The sequence below is a fragment of the Quercus lobata genome, chromosome 10, assembly GCF_001633185.2.
Source record: "Quercus lobata isolate SW786 chromosome 10, ValleyOak3.0 Primary Assembly, whole genome shotgun sequence".
NCBI lineage: Eukaryota > Viridiplantae > Streptophyta > Magnoliopsida > Fagales > Fagaceae > Quercus > Quercus lobata.
In genome coordinates this window covers 34,383,137-34,390,251 of record NC_044913.1, presented here as the reverse complement: position 1 = coordinate 34,390,251, position 7,115 = coordinate 34,383,137, and positions in this window count along the sequence as shown.

The window sequence follows — 7,115 nt, the reverse complement described above, 5'->3', positions numbered from 1 at the left end:
GAGCAGCTGTCCCGGATATTCCTTGATTCTCTTTTAAGTTTGGCCCTATACCAGTTTTACCCTTCTTCTTCTGGTGGGGTTTTGGATCTGCCGAGGACTGAGTTGTCCTCGGCTATATCACAAAACTGTTAGGTGCTCTGTATTGTAGAGCTTGGGCCGTAGTTCTCCTTGGCTCGGGCCTTCGGACTCTCTAAGGGCGAATGGGCCTGGCCCATAAATTATTTGGGCCCCACAATAGCCCCTCAAAACCCTGCTATCCGACTTCTGGGTTGGAAATGAGGGTTTTGGTAAACCCGGGCCTTTAGTATGGCTTATTTAGTTCAGCCCCGCATTAATGTGGGCGGTTTTCCACCTGTTCAGGAAGTTAGCCGGTCTTCAAGGAATTCCCTTTAATCTGCTCGTGATCTACTCCTGCCGCTTGGCTGTCCCAGACGCGCCCTTAATGACTCCCCTTTACGAGGCTCATTTATGTCCGGCGACTCATCTGATAAGGTGGGGAAGTGGAACGGACACCTCTTTTTTCTTTAGATTCTTTTGGAAATTTGAATGCATTTAATACCCCCCGTTTTGCTCTTCTTATAAGAAGGCAAGTAGGAGGCCATCACTTTCGTGCAGACCCCTTTCCATCCTTCTGAGATCTGAAACCCATAGCCTCCTTTAGCATTTGCTTAACCCGATTGTTATACACCATATCATTATACGTCTATCATAACGAATGATGAAGGAACCATGCCCCTCCTCAAAACACCATGTTCTGATAAAGCTTGAAATGGCTCGGTCAGGGCAAGGATGGCGCAAACTTAAGATATGTCCCGCCTCTCTTTCAGCCAAAATCCGAAGCAGGGGCTCGTCACGTCAAACTTTCGGCGTGACTGAGTCGAGAATACCCAATGTCAGCACCACCTGGCTCCTCACGAGCATACCTAACACGGCGCCAGTGTGTTAGGAGTCAGGGCTGAGGCAGAGGCTAAGTGCTTCTGCTTCTCCCTTTCTTTGTTCACTGGTGCCCTCCCCCGCCTTCCTCTCCTAGTCTTCCCAGCACCAGCTCCGCCCTGGTGTTGTTCTTTTCCCTCTTTTGCTCCTCTCTTTGTCTTTTCATCTCTTCCCCTCTTCTTCTCCTCCTTCTCTTACTCATGTCCTCCATCTTCTTCATTCATCTCCTCCATCTTCTTCATTGATTTCTTCCTTACTATTTCCTTCTTCTTCACTTTTGTTTTTTTGAAGTGGGTCCTTCTCTTAATATGAGCAACAATAAGGCAGAGATTGGAGAGACTTTGAAGACGAGTTTAAAAGGCGACTGACCGTTTACTTATCTGTACTGCGGATGTTAGTGCTGCCTTGGCAGCCCCTCTTTTGTATAGGCTTGTTGAGGCCCCCCTGCTAGCCGAGGAGAGAAACGAAGGCTTGATACCGTGTGAGGAATAACCATTTGAAGACATACCACCTACTAAATGAACAGCCCTCTTAGGCCATTGAATACTGGGGCGTTCCACCACCTTCCTTACAATTTGTTGTCCTTAACCTTTTATGGTGTTTAAGCCGTGGGTCATGTGATCTAGCATTTTTATCAAGTAACCCACCTTATGAAATCCAAACCTTTTCTTATCCGAGTAGTTGATTTCCCCATTGGCTTGGATTCGAGGACCATGCAAGGCCTTGGCTCTGTCCAGAACTCGTAATAATAAATATTTTTGTACTTGGTTTCCCCGTAGGCTTGAGTCCGAGGACCATACAAGGCCTTGGTTCTGTCCAGAACTCGTAATAATAAATATTTTTGTACTTGGTTTCCCCATAGGCTTGAGTCCGAGAACCATACAAGGCCTTGGTTCTGTCCAGAACTTTTTTTTTTATTTTTTTTTATTTTTTTTTTATGCACTTGGTCTTTCCTCAGGTGTCTCACAAGCTGCCGAGCAGGAAGTTGTCCTCGGCAACGGTTATTCCTTGGTGTGGACCACAATTCGTGGGCTTCCATGCAGAACGGGCCTGGGCCGCGAATTTACCAGGCCCACAAATTAAGAGGCATTCCCGTAGTCTTTGGTCACGCGGTACTTTTTGGCGTCCCAGTGTTCGAGGTGCGCCTTCTCGAGGATCTTCAAATCCTACGGCTGGGGATGAAGTTGGAAATTGAGCCAAGTCTGCTTCGTCTGTAGCATTCCTTGGAAACTTGCACGAATTAAATGCCACCGGTTCACTTCTGGGTATAAATAGGAGAGGGGATCACTTCACTTGCACATGGACTCTCCTGTTCTCTTCGGAACCATATTTCTTCCATATCCGCGATCTCTCTTTCTAGTGCCACTGCCTTAAAGCAAGATGTTTGAGGCGTGGATGGGGGTGGAAGATCTCCGCGCGCTTCAGAGGCACCGAATCCTCAAGGTGATACAGTATGGACAAGGATGGCATAAATTCGAGCCAGTCCTCCATTTTGACAGGAGGAAGATGGGGTTCCTTCCTCTTTTAGTCAAAATCCGAAGCAGGTTCTGGTCATGCCAGATTTTTGGTATGTCCGAAGAAGGAATTTCCGCCATCAGCGCCGTCTGTCTTGTAGCAGGCAAATTTTTGCGGGGGCTTCCCAACTTCCGGCTCCCTGCGCCTTTTCTATAGATGGTGTTAGCCTGAGGTCAGGTTCTTTGGCTGCCTGAGTTATGGGCATGTAGAAGCGTCGAGGAATAGTTTCCTTAGATGGCATCTTGGAACAGTAGCCAATCTCTCCTCTGAGCTATCTCCTCGGCTTTATCTTCACTCTTTTGTACTTTTCTTTTGCTTACGCAGTTAACTCTAATGTAAGCTTGTTTCAGCTTTTTATTGTACACTGTGCTGTTCTTTTGTCTTAATAAAAGATGTGTTTATTTCTTTATACATACTTTTTTTGCAACAACTACTTTGGGCCTGAATATTAAGTCTAAGCCTGCCTTCAACAATATTCTGGGCAGAAGAATACTTTAACACAAATCCCTATTAGTTTAAACTCGCAAATATTATCAAGTATAACGATGGTAATCCTCAATAGATTAAATTCATGGAACTAACCGGGATAGCTGTTGAGTGCTGCGCGATGCACGCTAGACCAATTCCCGAGAACGATAAACTTTAAACAATTCGTCCGAGATGATAGTCGAGTAGCGAAGGACTTTGTGCTTTCGAGTAATATGCTGTACCGTATCGCATTATTCCCTTTGGCACGGGGGATCCGAGGGTAGACCGGGGAACCCGTGCAATTAAGGGATTGACCCAACTGTTAACGAGGAGTTCTCTTCGGATGGATCTTGAGGTTTGTGTGCCATAGTAGTTCTTTTTATGTACTTGGTTTCCCCATAGGCTTGAGTCCGAGGACCATGCAAGGCCTTGGTTCTGTCCAAAACTTATGATCTTTTTATGTACTTGGTTTCCCCATAGGCTTGAGTCCGAGGACCATGCAAGGCCTTGGTTCTGTCCAAAACTTATGATCTTTTGTATACCATGCAAGGCCTTGGTTCTGTCCAAAACTTATGATCTTTTTATGTACTTGGTTTCCCCATAGGCTTGAGTCCGAGGACCATGCAAGGCCTTGGTTCTGTCAAATAGGCTTGCAAAAAACTTATGATGTACTTGGTTTTCCCCATAGGGAGTAGGCTTGAGTCCGAGGACCATGCAAGGCCTTGGTTCTGTCCAAAACTTATGATCTTTTTATGTACTTGGTTTCCCCATAGGCTTGAGTCCGAGGACCATGCAAGGCCTTGGTTCTGTCCAAAACTTATGATCTTTTTATGTACTTGGTTTCCCCATAGGCTTGAGTCCGAGGACCATGCAAGGCCTTGGTTCTGTCCAAAACTTATGATCTTTTTATGTACTTGGTTTCCCCATAGGCTTGAGTCCAAGGACCATGCAAGGCCTTGGTTCTGTCCAAAACTTATGATCTTTTTATGTACTTGGTTTCCCCATAGGCTTGAGTCCGAGGACCATGCAAGGCCTTGGTTCTGTCCAAAACTTATGATCTTTTTATGTACTTGGTTTCCCCATAGGCTTGAGTCCGTGGACCATGTAAGGCCTTGGTTCTGTCCAAAACTTATGATCTTTTTATGTACTTGGTTTCCCCATAGGCTTGAGTCTGAGGACCATGCAAGGCCTTGGTTCTGTCCAAAACTTATGATCTTTTTATGTACTTGGTTTCCCCATAGGCTTGAGTCCGAGGACCATGCAAGGCCTTGGTTCTGTCCAAAACTTGTAAAATTTCTTTTATTCGGTTTACTTTTCGACCATAAGCCCCTATACCAGGGCGGGGAAAGTTGGCTTGAGGCCGGAAGCCCCTAGAGATGCCCGCGCCTTTGGCACTGTAAGGCGTAGCCCCTAGCAGAAGCTTATGCCGGAGCAACAACTGTATGTCGCCGGAGTCGGAGGAGGCCCCAGGAATTTCTGCTTGCTAGAGAGCTGACTCCACCGCCACCTGCGCCAACGCGCAAGCTTTCCCACAGACGGCGCCAATTGTAAGGACACAATTCTCTGGCGGCCTAATAAGGATGTTGGGCTCGCGCATGAAAGATCCCTCACAATATGATTTGTAGAGAGTGGGCTTGAAAAGCTAGCCGTTGGTCACAGGGCGATGTTCCGGGCTCGATTTTAGAGGGGTTCCAGTAAAAGAAAAGAGTTGGGTTTGACCATTTAAGCCGTGAAGCGTGGTGTCCACTATGATTGGGCTCCTCGGACTTGGTCCGAGGACCATTAAGGTCTTCCCAGGTTACCCGACGGCGGGTCCTTTTATGGTCTGCACATGTTATTAGAGTGTTTCCCCCTATGGAGTCTTTCTTTTTTGGAGATCGCCTCCCCTATCAGATTCATTTGCTTCTTCTTTTATACTAGCCTGCATTCGCTGTCCTTCGTCCACGTGTAGGGTCAATCTTTACAAAACTGACATTTGTCCCATCAGTCCAATCCCGGAATTGTTGGGGATGGTTGATAAGCTGGAGAGTACGGCTCTGTCAGGGGCAGCGCATTGAATGGCAATGAGAGCAGCTGTCCCGGATATTCCTTGATTCTCTTTTAAGTTTGGCCCTATACCAGTTTTACCCTTCTTCTTCTGGTGGGGTTTTGGATCTGCCGAGGACTGAGTTGTCCTCGGCTATATCACAAAACTGTTAGGTGCTCTGTATTGTAGAGTTTGGGTCGTAGTTCTCCTTGGCTTGGGCCTTCGGACTCTCTAAGGGCGAATGGGCCTGGCCCATAAATTATTTGGGCCCCACAGTTACATTTCAACAAGATAATAAATAAGAGTTTGAATTACTCTTTAAGTACTATCAAGGGTATTATAAATTGTTTTACTACATTAGCATACAAACTAATCTATCACCAATCACAAAGAGGTAATTTAAATATTCATTTATGAGGTTCTTTTGGATGACTCTTATGGATGATAGTTCACTTTTAGTTACATCAAAAAGTATCCTATCAAACATGAAGATTCATTTTTAATATATATTTTATTAAAATTGTAAACCCAAAGGTCCTAAACATAAAAATGCCAAAACTCAAATCTCAATTTTATATTATTGCTGTAAGTCTATGGATTATGTTCCCGCCAAAATAATAATTGTTAATGACTTAATTCTTAAAAAAAAAAATTGCAAAAATTATTACAACTTTGACTAAAAAAACTCATAATATGATATAAAAATGATTTTAAATAGTTACATTTCAACAAGATAATAAATAAGAGTTTGAATTACTCTTTAAGTATTGTTAGGGGTATTATAAATTGTTTTACTACATTAGCATACAAACTAATCTATCACCAATCACAAACAGGTAATTTAAATATTCATTTATGAAGTGGTTAAAGCCTAATCAAAATTATTATCATATCAATTTGTAAATTTTAGGATAAATTGCAAATTACACCCCTGAAGTTTAAGGTTGATTGGATTTTATTCCCCCAAGTTTCAAAAACTTGATTTTACACCCTGAAGTTTGGTTCTGTTAGCATTTCACCCCCTGAAGTTTGGTTTTGTCAGCATTTCACCCCCCACAGTTAGTTTCTGCTGTTAAGTGACACATCATCATGTTGATGTGTTTTATTTTTGCCAAATTAGTCCCAAAACTACATCGTTTCAATGATAACCAAGTGAAGAGCTAACACAATCAAAACTATGAAGTTTCAAGCCTAAACCTTGTTTGTTTGTTTGTTTGTTTGTTTTTTTTTTTTTTTTTTTTTTTTTTTTTTGTGAGAAAGTTTCAAGCCTAATTTTTTTTTTTTTTTTGGAGAGAAAATTTCAGGCCTAAACCTAAAGCACATTACTCTGACTTAAACGATAGTGTTTAAATCAAAAAACAGAAACCATAACCCCACGATTTGTCTGCAGACCATCGGCTGTGTGAACCTAGGCAAATCTTGTGGTGTACAATGCAACAATGGTTACTCTAATACTAATACGAATTGGCAACCCACCAACTTCTTTGACATTCTAATTGACTCCTTTTAGAATTCCCTTGTTGTCTCTTCCGTTGGTGCCTTCCACAACGCCCAACATGTATCATCATATACTAGCCATAAACTAGTACAATAATCATCTTTAATTCCTATGTTATTATACTGACTTTCAACCTTAATTTTCGTTTCATTAATATATGTTGTCAGAAACCAAACACTTTTTAACTGGTTCTTTCCTTACTCTTGTTGTGTTCACAATAATTTCTTGGGTTTAAAATTGATTTGACTAATTTGTAAAAATTTGAATTTTTTTTTTGGTAACCATAAAATTGGATTTAGGTTCTTTCGGGCATGGTTGAAAGAGGAAGGTGGACAATTCTCTTCATGGGCTATTCAGCCTTTCTTAATGGCATTCCCAGTTTCTCTGTCCAAGACTAAGTTGGTTAAACAGATTGTGAGGTTATGGTTTTATTTTTTATTTTTTATTTTAAAGTTTGTCCTGAACGCTATTGTTTAAGCAATAGTAATATGTTTTACGTTTAGGCCTGAAACTATGTAGTTTTGATTGTGCCAGCTTGGTCATCACTGAAATGACGTAGTTTTGGGGCTAATTTGGCAAAAAGAAAACACACTAGCATGATGATGTGTCACTTAACAGCAGAAACTAATCGTGGGGGGTGAATTACTAACGAAGTCAAACTTCAGGGTGTAAAAT